This window comes from Jatropha curcas, chromosome 7, assembly GCF_041381405.1.
Source record: "Jatropha curcas cultivar XTBG-Jc1 chromosome 7, XTBG_Jcur_1.0, whole genome shotgun sequence".
Classification (NCBI taxonomy): Eukaryota; Viridiplantae; Streptophyta; class Magnoliopsida; order Malpighiales; family Euphorbiaceae; genus Jatropha; species Jatropha curcas.
Window position 1 is genome coordinate 8,296,514 of NC_143157.1, and position 22,587 is coordinate 8,319,100.

The following is a 22,587-nucleotide window of genomic DNA, read 5'->3' on the forward strand; positions in this document are numbered from 1 at the left end:
GTTTTATAAGAACATTATTTTTATCAATGTACCTCTAACCATTGGGGGTTCCCAACTTCCTTTAAAATCCTGCGTAACACCTGATTTATGCCTTCTTTCCTTGTTTAACTGAACTCGCAATAGAAGCAGCCGTTAACGCTGTCAACTCACTCACAAAACAACCGTCTACTTTCCGAAAGAAAGAACTCTGGGAGGTAGAGGCGGAAAGATAGAAAGAGAGGAAGACTAAGGAAATAGAAGAGGGAGAGGAAGACTAGGGAAATAGAAGAGAAGCTGAGTATGCAGAAGTTAGTTTCTTTGTAAATGGATTTTTCAGTTTAAGCTGCAGAAAGGGGATTCTGGGGTTTTTGAAATTTTGTTGTTTGATAAAAAAGCCTAGCAACCATGGGTGATAGTGTGCTTAACAGTAAAGATTACACTTTGCTTAAAGATTTTAGAATGGAGGTTGAAATAAAAGGCGGGAATTTCTTTTTTTCGTTCTGGATTTCTCTCATTAACTCCGTCATTACATTTCCCGCTATAATCATTAATCAGGTATGAGAAACTGCGTTTTCTTCTTTTGCTTTGTTATTCAATTTTTTTTCTTATTGTTCTGCATTTGGACATTCAACTAAAATTTGAAGTTTAATGACGCTTTTAGAACCTACAGTTATCACTTGTACCAATTTTGGGCATCTTAACTTTTTTTGCTTTTGATGGGTCTGTTTGATTTTTAATTTTTGGGGGATTAGTTGTGAGAAAGTTGTCACTTTTTCAAGTTTTGTTTAAATAAGCAATCTTTGTGTATTATACTTAGGTATGATGATAAAGTTTGTACCAAAGGCTCAATTTTTATAGTCAAACCTATTGCTATTTCCAAGTTCATTTCAGCTGTTGCTTGAATTGTGGTCAGTTGCAGGTTTAAATTGTGTATTCTTTTTTTCCCAATTTTTTTGAAGGGATTTTGTTATTTTATTGGTCAAGTATTCATTTGGGTTTGTTTCGTGGTCATTTTAGCCTGCACCCGGAAGATCATTCAGTATCTTTTGAATGGCCATGTAGTCCTTGTTCAATAACACCTGACAGATAGCAATAGATGGTAGATATTTAGATTAAGGCATTTTGTGTGCAGAGTCAGTTGGCTAGGCTAAAATTAATAAAATGTTTCTGTTTTGTTGTTGATTATATTCTTGGAGTTGGTGTTTGGCCAATGTTTTCTGTTCACCATCATTCATTATTGATGCTTATTTCATAGTGCAATACATGTTTGTTTTTGTTTTATTCTATTTCTTTTCCTGTCCTTGAAGTGAATGGCTGCATCTAAGTCTGTCTTTTGGTTTGCAGATACACTCAGATATTGCCAGTAGTGCTCCTTTTCTTTGTCTGAACGAAAAGAAGATAATGATGCTTTTTCCATTGCCTCTCGAATACAAGGAAGCTCTTGATTCTAGTAATTCTGCTTCATTGTTAGAAGCACCACATATATCAATGGAGAATGAGTTTCCTCTCGAAAATTGGATTCATGTTGGATGTGGGGTATGTTTTAGAAATTCAATAACTCTTCCAATTTGTTTTTTGAGAAGTTCATTTACATAGAGGTTTTGCTCCATTACCCAGTTTGCCATTAATTTGATTTTGTGGCATTGTTAGTAATTTTGTTTTCTCTATTTCTCCCTAGGATTATCAAATGCTGAATGATTGTTTCTTTACTCAGGTTTTCACTGACGTTTTGCATCTTCACATTAATGGGGAAATTGTAGGAGAATGTCCTTTTTCTTCTTCAATCAATAAAGACTCCTTTTCAAATGGCTTGGGGAAGATAACATTAATTGGTGCTCATGGAAATGAGGGTTTGCAAGGTTATGTCTACAATGCAGAGGTCTTGCCTTTAAGTTTATCCATTAAAGACCACTACTTTAAGGTCCATGGTAGTTCTACTTCTTTATTTTTCATGATTTTTATTATTTGGATGTGCATTACTGTAGAAATTAAAGGAAAGAATATGTTTTATTTATTTCAATGTGTTATATTTTTTAACCTCTTCTCCACTATATATATACAAAAAATTGTTCCAATATAGGAAGTAATCTAAATAGGAATAAACCTAAATTAGGAAACACAATCTTTACACTAATTAGGAATAAACCTAAAATAGGAAACACTATATTTACTTTAATCACAAAGATTTCAACACTCCCCTTCAAATTGGTGCATAGATATTACTCATGCCTAACTTGCAAACTAAAGGATGAAATAACTTGCTATGCAAACCCTTTGTGAAAACATCAGCTAGTTGCTCTTTTGAAGCTATATAGGAGACACTTATAAAACCTTCAACTATCTTCTCTTTTATAAAGTGACGATCAATCTCTATGAGCTTAGTTCGATCATGCTGGACTGGATTGTTCATAATACTGATGGCTGCTTTACTATCACAAAATAAGGATATATTTGTTGTTTCAACCAACTTTAACTCTTCCATTAATCTGCGCAACCATAGAAGTTCACAGATTCCTTGTGCCACAGATTCCTGAGGTTGATCTCGTCATCAAGGGAACCAGCCCAATCCGCATCTGTATAGCCTGTTATTGTTAAATGGCCATGTTTAGAAAATAAAAGTCCTCTACCTGGAGCTGATTTTAAATATCTTAGAATCCGATGCACTGCTTCTAAGCGAGACTCCCAAGGGTCATGCATGTACTGACTGACTAAACTTATAGCATAGGCAATATCTGGTTTAGTATGGGCAAGGGAAATCAATCTCCCAACCAATCTCTGATACCTGCCAACATCAATTGAACTTCCCACTCCAGCTTGAAGCTTATGATTGATTTCAATAGGTGATTCTGCAGGTTTACATCCCAACATACTAGTTTCTTTAGAGATCAATGATGTACTTTCTCTGAGAAATAAAAATCCCTTTTTCTGACCTAGCATCTTCTATCCGAAGGAAATATCTCAACTTTTTCAAATCTTTAATCTCAAACTCCCTAGCTAACAAATTTCTCAAGCGAGTCATTTCTTCTTCATTATATCCAGTCATCACTATATCATCAACATAAACAATAAGCAATGTGATATTACCTTCATGATGTTTAATGAACAAAGTATGATCAACATCGCTCTGAATATACCCAAAAGAAAGCATAGCTTACTAAACCTTTCGAACCATGCTCTTGGTGATTGTTTCAGCCCATATAATGACTTCTTTAGCTTGCAAACTTTTCCTCTGGTTTTGTCATCATCAAATCCAGGAGGAATCTCCATATACACCTCTTCTTTCAAATCACCATGTAGAAAAGCATTTTTAACATCAAATTGATGTAACTCCCAGTCAAGATCGACTGCTCAAGACAACAAAGTGGGAAATAAACGTCCTAAAACAGAAAAAGAGGGATGTCTTAATCTCCTATGCAATTGAATAACTTCATGGGAAGGATTTTTAGAAGTTCCTAACAAAGCTTGACTGTTACCATAATTTGAAAAACGACAAATGTCGTCCAATAGATACAGTCCATCGTGCAAGCTACCACTGCCAATCGTTCTCCCCGTATTCAGTTCGTGAAATATACAATGAGTAGGGTAACAAGTTACTTTGCAATTAAATGCTTTTGTGATTAAGCTAACAGATAATGGATTAATAGGAAATCTAGGAACATGAAGAACAGAGTAGAGTTTAATATTGGAAGTACAGTCAATAGAACCTGTGACAGCAATTGGTACTAAGGAGCCAGCCGCAATGTGAATTTTGTCTGTGCCTTGATACTTAGAATATGTGAGGAAATGTTTTATAGAGCCTGTTGTATGTTTATTTGCTCTTGAATCTATAACCCTTTGCAATATTTGCAAGAAAGGTAAGGAAAGCATTACTTGAATTAACAAAATTAGAGGCTACAGTTTGAGTTGAGGACGAATCAAGCTGTGACAACAATCGTTTCAGGGACTGAATCTCCTTATTAGAAAAGCTTCCAGCAATAGATGATTCCTCAGATAAAGCTCCACTATCAAATATGTGTGCCTGTTGTCTAGAAGAACTGACCCGCTTTCCTCCACGCCCTTTAGTTGGGCATCCATGTAATTTCCATCAGAACTCCTTAGTGTGCCTGTTCTTACTGCAATAGTCACAAAATAATTGATCTCTATCTGAAGAACTGCTCTTTGCAGCCTGGATATATTCTCTTGCAAAATTAGCAATCAACCTTGCTTTGTCAATGGTAGATCGGTGAACCATAGCTTTCTTCCTAGTCTCCTCTTGCTGTACAAATGAGTATGCTTGTCGTAAGGATGGAAAAGGATCTCGTCCAAGAACTTGGACTCGAATCTGATCATACTCGTTATTTAGGCCAGCCAGAAAATCATACACACGTTCTACTTCAATCAACTTCTGAACTTGAGTCGCATCATCAGTACATCTTACTTGAAAGTCTTGATAGTAATCCAGTTCCTGCCATAACCCACTAAGTTTAGCAAAATACTGAGCGATAGTCAGATCTCCCTGCTTGGTTTCATGAACTTTCTGTCGCAATTCATACCTCTGAGCATAGTTTCCAGTTTGTGAATACGTCTGTGAAGCAGCATCCCATATCTTTTTAGCTGTATCAAGAAGCAAATATCCTCGGCAAATAGTTGGCTGCATGGAATTTATTAACCAAGACATAATAAGAGAATTCTCGGATTTCCAATTGTTAAAGGCCGGATCTGTTGAAACTGGTTTAGTTGCTCCACCATCAAGGTATCCCAGCAAATCTCTAGCTTCAATGAATAATAAACAAGACCGAGACCAAGCCAGGTAGTTTGTTCCATCTAACTTCACCGGGCTAGACTGAAATGAGGGGCTCTCTGAGTGAAAAACCATATCTACCTTCTTTCCGTCAACCATATCTTAAAAAGAAATTTAAACGGCAGCAGTGGTAAAAAAGGCAGCAGCAGTGGTGGAAAAGGAAAAAAATTCTAAAAAAGGCAAAACTGGTGCTGAAGAACTAGTAGGTCTGAGTCGCCACACCGAGTTGAGGTTGCCGGAACAAGAATCGTCGACGGAGCTCGCCGGAAACAGCCACATGTGCCGGCGCGTGAAGGACAGTCAGAATCTTCGGGAGGCGTGTGTGCACACGAGCGTGGTCGGACGGCGATGCGGTTTGGACGGAGTGCCGATCAGTGGTCGTTCTTCCTTCTGAGACGGGCGGTGACGACCAACTCCCACTTCCGGCGGTGCTGTGTGTATCTCAGACCACTTTGCAAACTGAAACCGTTGCCGACAAATTCACGGCAATGGCTCTAATACCATGTAGAAATTAAAGGAAAGAATATTTTTTTTTCTTTCAATTATGTTATATTTCAACTTCTACTCCACTATATATATACAAAAAATTGTTCCAATATAGGAAGTAATCTAAATAAGAATAAACCTAAACTAGGAAACACAATCTTTACACTAATTAGGAATAAACCTAAACTAGGAAGCACAATATTTACTTTGAATCACAAAGATTTCAACAATTACCTATTTGCAATTCAATGCCAGGAACCACCTTTACAATTGTCCATTAATGACTCATCGACCTCTGAGATTGAAGAAGACACGATGGCATTTGGAGTATTGTTGGTGGCAAGGTAAGTTATTAACCAGTTATTAACCATTTTACAGTGTTGCATTTTATAAGGGTCATGTCACAACTATTAAAGTTACATTCTGAAGTAGAGTTTTATAATTTGGATTATGCAGATGATTGAATAATTTAACAGAGATGATCCTAGAACCAAGTTATTTGGTTTTCAGTCTTTGCTTAATGTTAGTGAGAGTTGCAGATAGCAACTGAACATCTTTTAGAATAGCTGCAAGGGGGGGCAATAGTTAAAATGCATTCTGGATTGGTGTTTGGCATGTTTTATTGACTTGGATATTCTCTTACATTAGCAAATCATATTTGTAAGCTCATTAATGAACAAACTTACTCATCAATCAGAAGTCACATCCTACAATCCTAGATATTGCTGCTTTATTATCGGTATCAGACTTACTTTTGTTACATATTATTAAGTCTCTATATTCATCTGTTTTAATTTATCTTGTAATCATATTTTGGAAAAATATGTGCTAATGATTTGATATTAGATTGTTTGTCTCTTAGGAATTGATTTATTATATCCTAGGAGAAGTTTCGACGTATTTCTTTCTTGAGGAAACATAAATCATAAGGGAATCTAAGTTTGCTCATCTTCTTACTGCACTTGTAACTGTATTATCATGGATTAAACTTGATGTGGAGGTTCACCACATGTAACCGAAATTGGATCATTATGTTTATTGCAAAACATTGCTCAAAAGATTGCAAGATGAATTAAATTAATAAATGTTGGAGCCACCAAATTAAGAAATACAAATAACTAGCAAGCACAAACACTTCTGATGAAGACATTGAATCCATGATTTATATTCATTGTTATAAATCAACTGAATTAACTATCTGTAAACAAAGTATGAAAAAGCCCCTGGATATGCTTCCCTTGCTTGTTTTTTTCTTACCTTGCTAATTAGTGAAACCTAGCTAAAATTTCATCTAGTAAGAGTTGTCAAAACCTGGTGATATGTGGCTCTCCCATAGGTGCATGAACTAATTCATTGGTCATTCATATTGTTGGTAATTCATATTGGTCATGGATCTTAAGATTCTTTTCTTCTACTGCCCGTATGTATAAGCGGTTTCATTCCAATTGAAAATTAAAGATAATCAATTTATTATTGTTCTCCTTTTCTTATCTATGCTTCCCTAAATAAAGGATAACTAAATAGCCTCTATGGGGACTGTTTGCTGCTTTTGAATATTATCATATCATTGCTAAGAAACAAGCTTTATTTTGCTAGATTTAGATACGCACAATAAAGCAAAGGGTATCCTAATCTGTAACACATTATTTTACTTGTTTTTGTGAGTAAAATTGTGAGGTTATATCTGAATAATCAATTAAAAGCAGTATGTTTGCAAAATATGCTTAGGCTCGTAGCTGTGCTGGTTAATGCATAACTACATTACCAAATTTAAAGTAACGACTAATCCTTAAAAATTTATGGTTCTAACACTGTGTTTAAAACATGAACTACACAGTTCACTGTATTTTTATGCTTGGAACATTAGAAAATGTTGATTTCAATTCTATGATTCAATGCTATGAAATTGAATATTAATTTAAACAAAATTTATCAAAAATAGGTGGAATTTCCAATGAATTCCACAAATCTAACAAAATATTTTATGCACAATATTTATTTTTCATCTTTTTCTATCTTTCATCTACTCTATCTCTCACTTCTCTTTCCTCTCACTCTCACACACTTGCTCTGATTTCTCTTTTTTACTTGTTTCTCTCTCTTTTCTCAACCAAATTTCTTTTTGTATTTTGAAAACTGAATATTGATAATAAATATTAAGGTTTTTTTTTTTGTTTGTGTTTCTTATGTCAAAAAGTTGTTACATTAAGGATATTTTAGGGAAAAAAAGACAAAAATAATTTAATTCTAGATTTATTTTAAACATAAATATATGGAATTTAATTGAATTCCCTATTTTAAGTTGTTCGATTCCAAACATGAGAATTCATTTATAAATGAGTTCTATTTTTTGACAAATGAATTCTATATTTCTAATTTATGTCCCAAATGGGCTGTAAATGTTATTTTTATTACAAGCTACTATCATTTTGTTAAGTCAAAGTACAAATACAACCTATTGACTTAAAAGTAGCAGAACATGGAGACAAAAATGTTTTTTTTTTTTTTTTTAGTTTTCGAATGGAAAATGAAAAGTGGAAGTAGGAAACAGAAAACTACTTTCTGCAAGTAAACATAGCATTAGATTTCCTGCTGCCCCTCCCCAAATTTTCATAATTTATCTCCATGTTTCTCATTTGATGGGTTATATTTTTAAGTACAAACCATGCTGTTATTACAGGCTTTCTTCTCATGGAAATTTTCTGTTTTTCAGGCATCTTGTCGTAGGATTTTTTCTATAGATGTTGTTTTATCAAATGCAATTAGCCAGTCCATAAATAATGAAGTGGAGGTATGATTCCCTCAGTTTTCCATAGGAAATTTTTTGTGTTTTCCTTACTAGTTTTGGCAGATTATCTCATGTTATGCTACACATTGCTTGCTTTATTAGGTAGCTGCTTTTATATGCGGACAATGGCTTACCTTTAGAGAAGACATCTGATGCTGAAGCTCCACTTTTGATAAGCTATGACGGGATTGAATTTGCTTCTTCTGATAGGCCAAGTAAATTGTTGCATGGCCGTGCATCCTTTAAGCTCAAAATATCTCAGGTAGTGAAAAGTAGCTTCTGGTTAATTATCCACATTCTTAGGAACATTGTTTAGTCGTTTCCACTTGGGCTTATTCACTTAGCTCCGTCGTCTCATCTTCCCCCACTTCCCCTTTGTGTATATGTGTGTGGAAAGAATGTTGTTAGATAATATTTGCAACCCACAATTTTGTCACTTTGAAGAACAGTGACACTCTTATTATGTATCTATAGGCGCCTCAACCTAATTTGGATAAGTTCACCATATATCTCTCTGTGTATGTGTATTCAATTATCATGAGGATATCAAATTTCTATGCAGCCAGCTGGCAGGGTTCCGTGGCTTTAATGTGTAAATGTGAATTCAATTAGCTATGCTATATCCTAGACAACTACTACCTAAAAATCACTTTGCATGCTGTCATATTTCAAAAATTTTGTTATGTATTTTCATGAGTTTGATAAACATCCATCCAGGCATTGGTTCTCTAAATAGTTGGTATCATAGTCACCACAGTGCTTAAATAAATCTAGTTGTTTCCTAGGCTTGGATTTACTTAAATTTTGTTTTGTACCTTGGAGATAGACATGTTGTTAGAAACATTGTTATACTCTCGTTTAGGTTGTTAATGTTTTCTTTGTGTGCTATATTGTTCCCTTTAAAGATTATTTTCACCCAAAAGAATTCTGGTCAAGGGTAATTTTCAGCTTATATTTGTTTCTTGAAGGCAATGCCATTAAAAGTTTAGATGCCAAGGTGGCGGATCCATTTCTTGTGTGCTTATGAGTGTTTGTATATTCAATGAGAAAGAATACACTTAGGAACGGCATCATGATTTCCTCATTGCATAGAGCTTTGAATTTTGTGTTGATTTAAAAATTTTATTTTTTGTTGTCAATTTCAGCTTTCATCCAAATGTGATAATAGGCTGTTCTGCATTAAATTTGAACTGCCTGAATTTGGGGGATATCATTTCCTTCAAGCATTTTCTCATCCGATTCGTTGCATCTCTCGGAGTCGTAATCCTCGAACATCCTCTCTTACATGGAAAAGACCAACTTCTGCCAGTTATCCTCTCAATGGACCTCAACCGCATGGATTGGATAATGGATCAGTGGAATTTCAGCAAAGTTCCTTCCATGAAACAAAACCTAGTCCATCATCAAAGCGGGTCAAACTGGGGAAGGAAAATAATTATACACTGGAGCAACCAGATGAAGAATGCAACTCTCATGCTTGCACTGCTAATCAGGTATTATCCTTCTCAGTATTGTGGTTATCATAATATCAAAATGAAATGATCAGTAAACAATATAATGCGGCTTGTATCTTTTTTAGCTATTCAAGTAACCTTCTCTTTTCATTAAATAGCTGAATCTGAGTTATGCTTGGTTATGATATTTTGCCTTACTAATGAATTTTCTTCCTCAAGAACATATGCTTTTCTGCTTGAATTTTTCAACCTTCGTTCATTCTCCTTTTCAAGTATGCAAAGTGATGTCCTCTTAGGCCCCATGACAAAGCATGTATTCTCATTAATTTTGTAGAAATTAAAGGAAATAATATGTTTTATTTCTTTCAATTGTGTTATATTTTTCAACCTCTACTCCACTATATATATACAAAAAATTGTTCCAATATAGGAAGTAATCTAAATAGGAATAAACCTAAACTAGGAAGCACAATCTTTACACTAATTAGGAATAAACCTAAACTAGGAAACACAATATTTACTTTAATCTCAAAGATTTCAACAAATTCGCATGCATTTTAAGATGAAAACAACTCAAGCATATTTGTTATGTCATAAGAACCTTATATATCAAACTCTTGATAGTTGTATGCTTAATACATTTCTCACAAGTTTCATTATGTGTCTCAAGTTGTGTCTACCACTTATAAAAATGCTAATAAAATGTGCAGGGCATATAGTGATTTATGTCATTGTGCCTCAAGTGGGGTACGAAATAACCATAATGGATGCGATAGCAAAATATCTTTTGAGCTGAATCTTACCCAATAAGATATTAGTTTAATCCTCTTGATTGAACACTTTTAAACTTGTTATCTTGTTTATACTATGATTTAAGAATATCTAATATCACTCATATTGTCTGAAGCTTTTTGTTTGTATTTTCTACGAAAAGGCTATTAAAAACTTTCTGTATTTTCATATCCAGTAGCAATTGGATCTCTTTATTTTCAAGTTTGCTCTTTTCCTTGTAACTCATTTCTCCCCTGGTTGCTACATGATTCTAGCAGATTGTTTTTTGTCACCTAATTTGTGGTTAGGGATTGCAATTCACAAATGAATGCTTAAAATCATAATACTACCTATTTAGGTCCTTTGACTTATATAATCTTAGAATGTTCTGTATATTCAAATTGGGAGGATTTGTTGTTCTTCCCTTTTCTATATCTTTCCTATTTAGAGATAGGCTTGTGTATAGAAAACTACAATTAAACACAGAAATAGAAAATCTCTTATATTCTCTTCCACTCTTCATTACGAACGAGGTCAGAAAGGGAGACTGGACTATTGCATCATTTAGGATGATGCAGTATGGAAAAGAAAGAAAAGAATGGCAGTTACATACAGTATGGACAGATCTTACCTTCATTACCACAATGATATTTTGCATAGGTTAGAAAATATATTTGTTCTCATTAGCATGAAACTCTAATTTTGGTTGTCGGAGCTTTTTCTTTACTTTCATTACTGCTAATGTTGTTTTGATCGGCATCTTGCTGAATCACAATTTTTTATTTAGGTTGAGGATGCTTTTAGGACAAAGTTGGATGAAAGTCCAGACAACCCTGAAGAAGTAGACAACTCAGCATCTGATTCAGAGAGTACTGAAGAAAACAATTTAAATTTCAAAGTTGCATCAGGTGGTGGCTATCCAATTTCGGACCTGACTATCTTTAAGTACTGCTTGGGAGGCTTGACTGATAGGGCTCTTCTGCTGAAGGAGGTTGCAGCCTCTGCCTCTGAAGAAGATCTTTTGAGATTTGCACATGAGATTTCTCTATATTCAGGGTGTTCCCATCACAGGTATTCCCCTATGGCTTCACTCATTCCAAATTTGATCATATTTAATTAATAATTCTAAGCCTCTTGAATTATGAGTGTTGAAAACCATCTGAGTCAGTGTTATTCCCTGAATCTAGCATGTGGTGCATTCTTTTATTTTTTAATTTGCAAAATGCAATGTCAACTTTACCTAGCTAGATCGCTAGTATCAATGACAGTTTTGATATGTTGTGCACAATCTTCTTACTTAAAAGGTTTAACATATGTTAAATTAACATAGGGAAGTGAATGATATTTTCAGTATCCTTTCCTTGTCTCTGCTTTTTGCTTCTAACTGCTAGAGAGCAATGAGCAGTCCTTTTCTTTTCCCCATCTAAAGGGATTTTAAGCCAGGTGGTCAAAATTCTCTTGCCTATCAATACACCTCCATCATGACTTTTGGGATTAGTTTGGATGCCTGATCCTTTTAGTAAAATACATGCTTTCTCTTCCAGGCATCAAATAATGATCGCAAAGGGATTGATAGTAGAAGGGACCAGAGTTTGGAATTCAATCTCACAAAACAACCATGCTGTTCATTGGGAAAATGTGGTTTTTGAGATTGAAGAGCAATTCCTGAAGATTGCTTGCTGCAATAGTAGATCACTTACAGAACAGGTTTCTCTCTATTATCTTCTTCATCAATTAATGTGAAGCACTCAAAACTACTGCTTCTGAATAAAGTTACTGTTTATAGAATGCTTTGAGAGGTTTACTGCTATAACTACCGGTATGCTATTGCATCCTTTTGCTTGATTGTTGTGTTAAGATTTATCAAAACGATTGAAGACATTTCATTACATTTAGAGATACTTACTTGCGTTTTATGGGATCCGCGGGCTAAAATTGAATTAAGATAGGATCCCTTCCTAAGTCTTTTATTTGTCTTTGGAACTTAGAAGTTAAATTCAAAATGGTTAGGAGTGTATTACCTATCACACGGAAGTTTTTGCATAAATGAACTTGAAGCAAGAAAAACTATGTTGCAAAGATTTTTCCATTCCTCACTTTGTTAAGATTTAAACGATGTGTCTATTAAATTTCTTTGTGAAAATATGGGGTAGTTTTAAACATCATTTGGTCGTTAAATTCATTCTTTTGTTTGATATTTTCTTTGCAAAAAATTGGGAGTCGTCAACGAACCTATTTATATGAGAGGCTTGGAGATTAGATTCCTTTTTCTGTTTGATAAATTTCTTTCAGGAAGCATTGTGTAGAATTATGGTAGAACAAGTATCCTTGAGGATTTGTCATTGGTACTAATGTCTTGGATTGTAATGTGTGTGCTGCAAGGGTAGGTGGAAACTTATAGGTAAGAATATGGGTGTGAAAGTTTCAAACAAGATTAGGAATATTTCTTGCTTTTGATATTGTCAAGAATCTTAGATAGATCAAGTACCAAACCCATAAAGACTTGCATTATCTGAAAGTAAGTGAGAGATTACAGAATTTATAACAAAACAAAACGAGATCCTGCTTGGGACCATCTGTTCCAAGGCAAAAAGTAAGGATACAAAAATGAAAAATAATAAAAATATTCTGCTTGGAAATTCTTTCATTCCAAGGCAAAAATTAGGGACTTGAGAGAAAATAGTCGACCGAAAAATCCAAAAGGAACGTAATGCGATCCTAGCTAATTAACAAGTACTCTTGCAAATCAATAAGGAAATCTAGCGGAAAGCATGCAATCACGGAAGTACCCGTCAATCCCTTTAACCCCCAAGTACAATTGAAGAGAGAAAAACAAGGAATTTAGAACAAGAATCAGAAGCTTACCTTCAAGTACTCTTGAAAACAACTCTGAAATTCTTGGCGCAATTAATCTTGTAGAACTCACAAGCCTAATTACTAAGGAAAATTCGGTTCTATTCATGCAAGGATGAAGAACACGGTTTGTTCTTGAAGAACAAAGAAAACACGTTGGTTTTGATTCAAATTAATGTTGGCTGCCGTGCAGCTCTTACAATGCAATATAAATAACCTAAGCTAACCCTACTTTAGCTATTAACTTAAGTTAGCCCAGGCCTAAACCTAATGTGGCCCAATTGGGCTTAATTAAATACAAGTCCAAACTAATTAATTAAAACAAGCCTGACTTAAACATTAGCTAATCTAGGGTTGGCCCAACTCTGGAAAATAAGCCCAACCAACCTTACACTAATTAATTAAGTCCATTAAAGAATTAAACAAAAACAAGACAAATGGGCCAGAGGCCTTACACAACCCATACTTAAGCTCATAATAAAATAACAACTCCTGAATTTGCCTAAGTATAGAATCATGTAAACTTCATCAACAGGCAGCCTCTTTGCACGCCTCAAGTACCATAACAAGCTTTGGTGCTTCTTCAAGTTCAATCTCACATCTTGCATAATTATGATCTTGAAGCTCCAATGTGATTTGTTCTTGAGTAAATGCATTCAAGGCTGCTCATAGCTTGGTTGCACGAGCTCTTGTGATTGGTCCCACGGGTAGAGCTAGAGAATCCTTCACCTTGCTCCCTTGATCCGTATCAGAACGGTCGACGACAGATAATGCCAGAAATGTTTGAATACAAATTAAGTTATTGCCGTGTTATTCATGCCGAATTTTGGGTCCAGTCGTTGAAATCGAGATCTTATTTCCATACCGATCATTAGCACATTAGAACTGCATTCCTCATCCTATGTGCTTCTATTTCCCATGCATACATGCAGGACCTACTTTAACTCAGGTACTTTTATCTACCAGTCAGAATTGATCCATCCTGGGAAATCGCTTCGAGAGCTTGGCACCGACGCCCTGGTCAACGTTTGGTCAGAGTGTCCCCAATCCCCGAGCCTGCTCCAGTTAGTCCTGTGGTTCGTTCAAGTTCATCGGATTCAGTTTCTGATTCAGATTTGGTTGAAATGGCTAACAACACTGTGAATGAGACCGAGTTCTCTCCAGCCCAGATAAGGACTATTACTGAGATAATAGCTGTTGCCTTTGCCCAAGAGAGGGCACAAAACCAGGTTCCTCCTGCTTCAAGCAATCAGCCTATGGTTGAGGAAAGGGAAATTCTAGAACCCACTTCAGATAATCAGGCTTCTGCTGGTAATGCTGTCCCAGTTGAGAATGATCTAGTTAAGCAGTTTGCAGAGCTGAGGGATAAAGTGGAGAAAATGTCTGTTGCAAAAGAGAAGGACCCAGTCACCAATTTCCACGTGGCTGAATATGTCTTGCATCCAACAAGTTCCACTTCATTCAAGACTTTCAAGCATACCATATTTGAAGGAGACAATGACCCGCGGTCCCATCTGTCTGAATTCCTACGGGTCTCCCAAATGAACCGATATAACGAGGAAGATGTCTTACGGGCATTTCCTCAAACACTGCACAAGAGTTACAGGAGATGGTATGATGGCTTGGATACAGTGATACAGAGAGATTGGGTCAAGTTACAGACCGCTTTTCTCAAGCACTTCAAAATAGATGACAGTGATGAGTTCAGCTTGCGTGACTTAGAGAGCTTGAGGCAGGAAAAGGATGAAAGTTTCTCGGATTATTACAGGAGGTGGAGAACAAAACTGTTCATGGTCCAGATAAGGCCAAAGGACCAAGAGCTGATCAGAATTTTCAGTCTAAAGCCTCCTACCTTTCTTCAAGGAGAGGATGCTGGCCCAACCTCTCACTGACTTTTCTCTAGTTCAAAGGGCTGGGTTGAATATCGAAGAGCTCTACAAAGATGAGAAGAAGAAGAATCGAGGGTTTGGTAACTACCGGTCCTCCTACACTGATAGAAATACTGGAAATAGTATCCCGAACCAGTCAGGGAGTAGTAACACGGTTGGAGCTGTTAACGAGAAGGTGAGAAGGGAGTTCACCGATTTGGGTAGACCTTTGAGCACGATCATGAGATCCTGCATTAAGAATGGCGTGCTTTCCAAACTGCCAGTTAATCCAGCTAAGCCTGTTCGGGGTAGGTTTATGGATCGGGACTGCGAGTATCACCAGTGTAAGGGGCATTCTACTGATGACTGCTTCAAGCTGAGGCATGATATACAGGATCTAATAGATAGTGGAAAGATTACCAAACCTTCTGAAAGGAATAAGTCGAGCACAAAGAATAATCCATTGCCATAATACCAGTATAACTATCCACCCCACAAGTCTCAAACGGGTGGGTCAGTTAATGCAATTGGGAGTGGTTTGCCGGAAGAACTGTTATTGGCAGAAGCCGAATGGGAGGAAAGGATGTGTGCTATGGTGAACATTTGGGATGACTGTAGCAGTGAGGAGGAGGAAGAAAGGAGGCCTGTGAAAATTGAAATTGAGAAGAGCATCACAGTCCAAGTTGGTGAAGTACCAGAAAGCGAAGACGAGCACGTTCAGCTTGCGATTCAAAAAAGTTTGGCTGATCAGGAAGACCAATGGTACTATAGCAGTGATGAGGATGTAAATGAAGTTGGCATCAGAGCTTAACCCGAAGTGGTCGTGTGTATAACCCAGACAACAATGCTCAGTCTAAGGGGAAAGGAGTTGTCATCGATGGGATAAGAAAGAAAACAACAGATAAGGGTCAAGAATAGCCCAAGGAGAAGAAAAAGGAAGATGAAGTGGGAAAGGTGCAAAAGAAGGCGGCTGAAGTGGGTGAAAGCAGCCAAAACAAAATACCAAGCGGTGTAACAGCAAGTTCAGTATTGAGTCAGCTACAGAGGACTAGGGCTGACATCTCACTGTGGGATCTACTGATAGCCTCGAAGGAGCACAGAGAATCTTTATTAGAAGCTATGACCTTTGTCAGAGTTCTTGCGAGAATCTAGAGCGTGGATATGATCAATGTGTTATAGTGCAGGATTGGTGAGATAACCTTCTTTGATTCCGATCTTCCTCTGGAAGGAAGGAATCACTACAAGCCTCTGTACATCCAAGTTGCTGTTAATGGGCGAGAAACCCGCAATGTGATGGTGGATGACGGGTCGGCATTGTGTGTATACCCATTAAAAATGTTGTCCAAATTTAAGATCGAGGAGTCGGAGCTTGAGCCGTCTAACATGGTAGTTAAAGCATATGACAACACCATGCGTAATGCTAGGGGCACTTTCAGGGCAAAGATTTCGACGGGGACTATAGAAAGTTGGGTAGATGTAGTCGTCTTGGATATTTTGGCTAACTATGCACGACTGTTGGGAAGGCCATGGCTTCATCCCCTAGGTGCAATCCCTTCCACATTGCATAGAAAAGTCAAAGTTCCTTGGGGCACTGATGTGGTGACTATCAATGCACAAGAAGATCTGAATATAGTGGCGGTGGAAGGTTTAGAGGCGGCCGTGCCTTTATCCGGTTTTCAGGTGGCTGTGATTGATGATGCTGTGATCACTGAAAACAAAAGTGCAGTTAACAGAATGAGCCCTTTTTCTCGTAAAATGATGAAAAAGATGCAGTGGAAATACAGCAAAGGGCTAGGCAGAGATTTAAAAAGAAGGTTTGAACCTGTGCCATCATCACACGGACAACAAGGTCGACATGGGCTGGGGTATTCAGAGAGTAGAAAGAAGGAGAAATAGGAAATCCAGTCTCCAAAAAGAGCTAGGATTGAATAAGATTTTCTTTGTCCCAGAGGCTTTAGGGGAATTTCAGAGCAGAGGAAAGACCTATCCTGGCCTTGAGATCTTCATGACAGATTTTGATGAGCAGCTTATCAAATCTCCTGAGCCTTCCTTCGAACAGTTGGTAGAAGGCACATAGTTCATGGTTGGTATGGTTCAAACAGGCAGTGGCACAGAATGGTCACAGAAGATACCTGAATTTGAAGATTTCCTGGGGATTGGGGACGAAGCTTCAAGAATGGTGCAGGAGCAAAAGGCTAAGGCAAGGATCCTCCAGTCACTACTAGCAGTTGAAGATATTGAAGAAGCAGAGAGGAATGTGATGAAGATGACAGAGCATGAAGAGGAGAAAGAGAAAGCTGCTCCAGAAGCAAAGGAAGTTCGAGATGCTGGCGAAGTGATTCAAGCTATAAAAGACAGTTGTGATGAATGTATTGAACAAGCTATTAATCCTGTCTTTTGTTTTTCTGATTATTGTTTTGAGAACGATTTGGATGGTTTCCCTTTATTATTTCAATCAATGGAAGTGAATTTTGACTACTTGTTTTCTTGTTTTCCTGATTGTCACGTTCATGGCATTGATTATACCACGCGCATATTTGACATAAATGCATTGCATCATTTTGCATTTAACCTAAGCACCACCGAAGATCCTAAAATAATCGAAATCGGATGGGACTTTAAGCATGAACTCAGATAGGATCTCCAAGAATGTATCAAGAGGAATTCAGAGGTATTTGCCTAGAGCTATGCCGATATGCCAGGGATCGACAGGTCAATCGCAGAACATTTCATCCCTACTGATCCGAACATGAAGCCAGTAAAGCAAAAGAGGAGGCGGGTCAGACCAGAGTGGCAAGACAAGATTAAGGCTGAGGTCCAGAAACAGTTAGATGCAGGATTCTTAGAGGTAGTACATTATCTTGAGTGGCTGGCAAACCTAGTCCCTATGCTGAAAAAAGATGGGAGAATAAGAGTTTGTGTTGACTACAGGGATCTGAACAAAGCTTCGCCCAAAGATGACTTTCCACTTCCACACATAGATGTTTTGATTGACAGTGCTGTTGGAATGGGATGTTTTTCTATCATGGACGGATTCTCCGGATACAACCAAATCTTGATGGCCTTAGTCGACAAGCATAAGACTGCCTTCACTATTGACTTTGGGACTTTTTGCTATAGGTTGATGCCATTCGGACTGAAAAACGTCGGGGCAACATATCAGAGAATGACTACAACATTATTTCATGATATGATCCATAAAGGATTGGAGGTATATGTGGATGATATGGTGATCATGACAAGAACACAGGAAGAACACACGGAGATGTTGGAAAAGTTCTTCGCACGGGTCAAACAGTACAACTTAAGACTCAATCCCAAAAAGTGCGTATTTGGAGAAACGAAAGGGAAGTTGTTGGGTTTTGTTGTAGGAACTAACGGGATTGAGATTGACCCAGACAAGATAAAAGCCATTCAGGATATGGAATCGCCAAGAACCGAACGTCAGGTGAGGAGCTTCTTGGGAAAAATTTAGTATATCAGCAGGTTTATTTCTAGGTTATCCATCACTTGTACTCCGATTTTCAAGTTGCTTAAGAAGAATCAACCAGTCAGATGGAACGAGAATTGCCAGAAAGCCTTTGATCATATAAAGAAGTACTTGATGAACCTACTAGTATTGAGTTCGCCCAGACCGGGAGAGCCTCTGATCCTGTACTTGTCTGTAGAAGATGCAGGAGTTGGAGCTATGTTGGCACAGCCGGACGCTGCTGGAGTAGAAAAGGCCATCTATTACATCAGCAAGAAATTACTGCCTATCGAGGAGAAGTATAATTTGGTGGAGCAACATGTATGGCAGTGGTATGGTCGATAAAGAAATTGAGGCCTTACTTTGATTCCTTCAGGGTCACTTTCGTTTCTAAAATTGATCCTATGAAGCATCTTCAGAAAACACCTACTCTAGAAGGGCGACTCTCCAAATGGCTAATTCAGATGTCCAGTGTGGATGTAGAGTTTGTCATGAAGAAGACGGTCAAAGGTCGAGTTGTGGCAGAATTCCTGGAAAAGAATCCAATTGCAGATGATGAATCATGGGAATTGGAATTTCCTAATGAACATTTGTTGTATGTTGAAACAGGGGCTTGGAAATTGTACTTTGATGGGTCAGCCAATAAAAACAGAGCCGGAGCTGGTATCGTGATAGAGGCACCTAATGGCGAGGTCACAACAATGTGCAAAAGATTGTTGTTTCCGGTCACCAACAATACGGCTGAATATGAAGCGTGTATCATGGGGATGGAGGCTCTTCTTGCATCAGGTGCTAAGGAAGTCGAGGTAATAGGAGATTCGTTGTTGGTTATCGAACATGCTAACGAGACATGGAAAGTGGAAGAAGAAAGGTTGAAGCCCTATGTTGAGTACTTGTTGAAGAAGGCAGCACTCTTTGATAAGATCACCTTTACTCACATAGGAAGAATTCATAACCGAATTCCGGATGCCTTGGCAAACTTAGCATTAGCTTGGCAGGATTTGAGTAAAGTCCCGAAGAAGCCATTCATCATTACCGCAGCAAATATCCCATGTTATGAAGAACATTTTGTGAACCAGGTCGAGTCAGAGGAAGAACCTTGGTTTACAGATATTCTGCAGTACATGAAAGACGAAACCTTTTCTGATGATGCAACAAAGGAAGACCGGTCGATTCTAAGAAAAATGGCTTTGAATTATGTCCTGGCCGATGGTGAACTATATAGGAGGGCCTGGGATGAAATGCTGCTAAGATGTGTAGTTAAGAAGGAAGGAGAAGAAATAATGAAGAAAATCCATGAGGTAGTCTGCGGTACTCATTGAGTGGCATGAGTTTGGCTAGAAAAATCATGAGGCAAGGCTATTTTTGGGTGCAAATGGAAGGTGACTGTCTCAATTATGTATGTCATTGTAAAGCCTGTCAATACCATGATAATAAAAGTCATTTGCCTGCTGTTGAACTCCATCCGACAGCTCCTTCTTGGCCTTTTTCAGCATGGGGTATAGACATCATCGGCAAGATCACGCCAGCAGCATCGAATGGTCATTAGTATATCTTGGTTGCAGTAGACTACTTTTCTAGGTGGATTGAAGCTCAATCCTACAAGACCTTGACCGCCAAACATGTGGCTAAATTCATTGAACAGAATATTTCTGTCGCTATGGTGTTCCCCATCACATAGTTACAGACAATGGCTCTCATTTTCAAGCAGATGTTGGTCAGTTGCTATATAGATATAAATTTGAGCATCATCATTTTTCTCCTTATCAACCTCAAGCTAATGGTGCAGTGGAAGCCGCGAATAAGGAAATTAAAAGAATCCTGTCCAAGATGTGTGAAAAGTATAGAAGCTGGGCTGAGAAACTTCCTTTCGCGCTTTGGGGGCATCGCACTACCTTCAAGTCAATGAATGGAGCTTCTCCTTTTGAACTTGTATATGGGATGGAGGCAGTGTTACCTGTAGAGCTCGAAAAGAAGTCTCTCAAGGTTCTTGTGGAAGCCGGTCTGACCGAAGAAGAATGGGTCAAGAAAAGGTACGAGGATCTGGCACTTTTAGATGGAAGAAGATTGAATGCCCGATTCCAGGATCAGATGAGAAAAAGAAGGACTGCTCGTTTCTACAATAAGCGGGTACATCCAAGGGCTTTAAAGAATGGAGATTTAGTATTGATCAGATTGTTGGACCATGAAGCCCAGAATCATCCTGGTGGGAAATTCAGACCCAACTGGCATGGACCATTCAGAATTCAGAAGCTATTAGCTAAAGGTGCCGCTGAATTAATCACCATGGAAGGGAAGCCTGTCAATCGGATTGTTAATCAAGATCAAATGAAAAGGTTCTATGTCTGAAATGATGATTTTGATTTAAAAAAAAAAAAAAGAGGCTAAGTTGAAAACCCGAAAGGGCGACTTAGGCAAGAAATGAGCTCGCTAGGTTGAAAATCCGAAAGGGCGGCCTAGGCAAAAGTTAGAACATAAGAACATAAAAAAAAAAAACAAACAAACTTTTAGGATTAACGCGTGGTGCCTAGTTTAAATGCGAAATTTATGCCATGCGTTCGTGACAGATTTGTGATTGGTTGCTCAATGTCATCAACTTGACTAGAAGGAGAATAGGTAAATGAATAGTTAGAATGAATGACCATTGTATTAAAATAGTTATTCTTTACTTCTGTGTAATGTTGAAAGAAGTAAGATTAATAAAGGGCTTGAATTTCAAATTTTTCTTCCTTTTGTTTCGGGGATATGATTAAGGAATGCAAGACCTTCCTCTCTGCTTATCTGATCAAGATTGACTCATCTATTTTGAAAACGTTCTGGCTGTTGGTCCTGCTTAAATGATGAATTCTTTTTAAAACATCGATCAGGAGAACGAATACCATTTTCTTAGTGATTTCCTTGGAAAGATCGATAAAAAACCATGGATAAAACCTTAGCGCTCAGTAGGTTCATGCATACATAAGGAAGTTACATATGTTGTTTTTGTTTGATTATTGCAGGTAATAAAAATGTTCATCCCATCTTTTTATTTCCGAATGTAAGCTTCTGTCTTTAAATCAAATGATCCGCTTTTATGGGCTTTCATTTATCGACCCAGGGGCAAGAGGCCCAAGTGACTAACACAGCAAATAATTTCAAAGGAAAAGATTTGTTGTCTTTTGTTGCCTATGTGTGCAGAAAACAGGAATTAATAAAGACAGAACTATCGGAGACATTCATTGAAAAAGAGGGGATACATTAATTGGGAGCTCACGGCCCTGGAAATACAGGAAATTGCGAAGAAGAAGCAACAACAGCTTTTATTCTAGTAGAGGTTGTCATCAGACGCCAATATTTTCAAAACCTAGTACCATCACTGGGTGTAAAACCAGTCCACGTACTCGGGTGTCACAGTGTCCTGCATCACCCCTTGACCCAGATACCAGGTGTTTCAGTTCCGCCAATGGTCAGTTAAATTGGTCAACAGACTCTGCGTCAGGGGACCACTCTCGAAGTCATGGATTCTGGGAACGTGCTGTATCATACCGTACTGACGGTTGATCCTGTCTGGGAAATAGGCCATGGAACGGTCTAGACTGGCGTACAACACGTAATTGAGGTTCATGCTTCCAGCAGTCACCAGTCTAATCCTCCACCAAGTCCACCGAATCACAGGGTTATCCCCAAAATCAAATTGTCCTCGGGAGCGAGGCCAAAAATTGGCAGGGCCATAGGTTGGAGTTAAACGAGCTGGAACTGGAGGAATCAGGCTTAACTTATCTAGAGCCCAGGCTTGCAACAACATCGGACAACCTCGATGGTGAACATTAAAGTTGGTGACATGAAGGGCAATATCCCTGACCCAGCACATTGTCTCCCCCATGACCATCATGAAGACAGTACGACGATACATTTGCATATCACGAACAACGGTCATCAGTCGAAAATCTCCAATTCCAGGTTGGCGATTCTTCATGGCATACATATTCAGTAACAGGAAACAACAAGCTCGAACCCAAGAGGGGTCCACATCCATGGACAGAACCCTATTCAGAAAAGGCTCCAAAGGAAGGCCTTGATCTGGGTTTATGCCGTCAGGAAGGTAAACCGGGCATAGGGCCCCGATCTCGGCCAAATCATGTCTCGGGCCTAGGAGCAAA

At 37.9% G+C, this 22,587-nt stretch overlaps 1 pseudogene across 1 annotated transcript; it reads left to right on the forward strand.

The window, feature by feature from the left end:
* The first annotated feature begins 375 nt into the window (after positions 1 to 375).
* LOC149494661 (SH2 domain-containing protein B-like) lies at positions 376 to 12,147 on the forward strand (annotated as a pseudogene). Its single transcript, XR_016321667.1, has 9 exons — positions 376 to 534; positions 1,324 to 1,515; positions 1,694 to 1,900; positions 5,501 to 5,589; positions 7,959 to 8,036; positions 8,140 to 8,295; positions 9,179 to 9,526; positions 11,046 to 11,329; positions 11,803 to 12,147. The product of XR_016321667.1 is annotated as an SH2 domain-containing protein B-like (transcript).
* Positions 12,148 to 22,587: the final 10,440 nt, after the last annotated feature.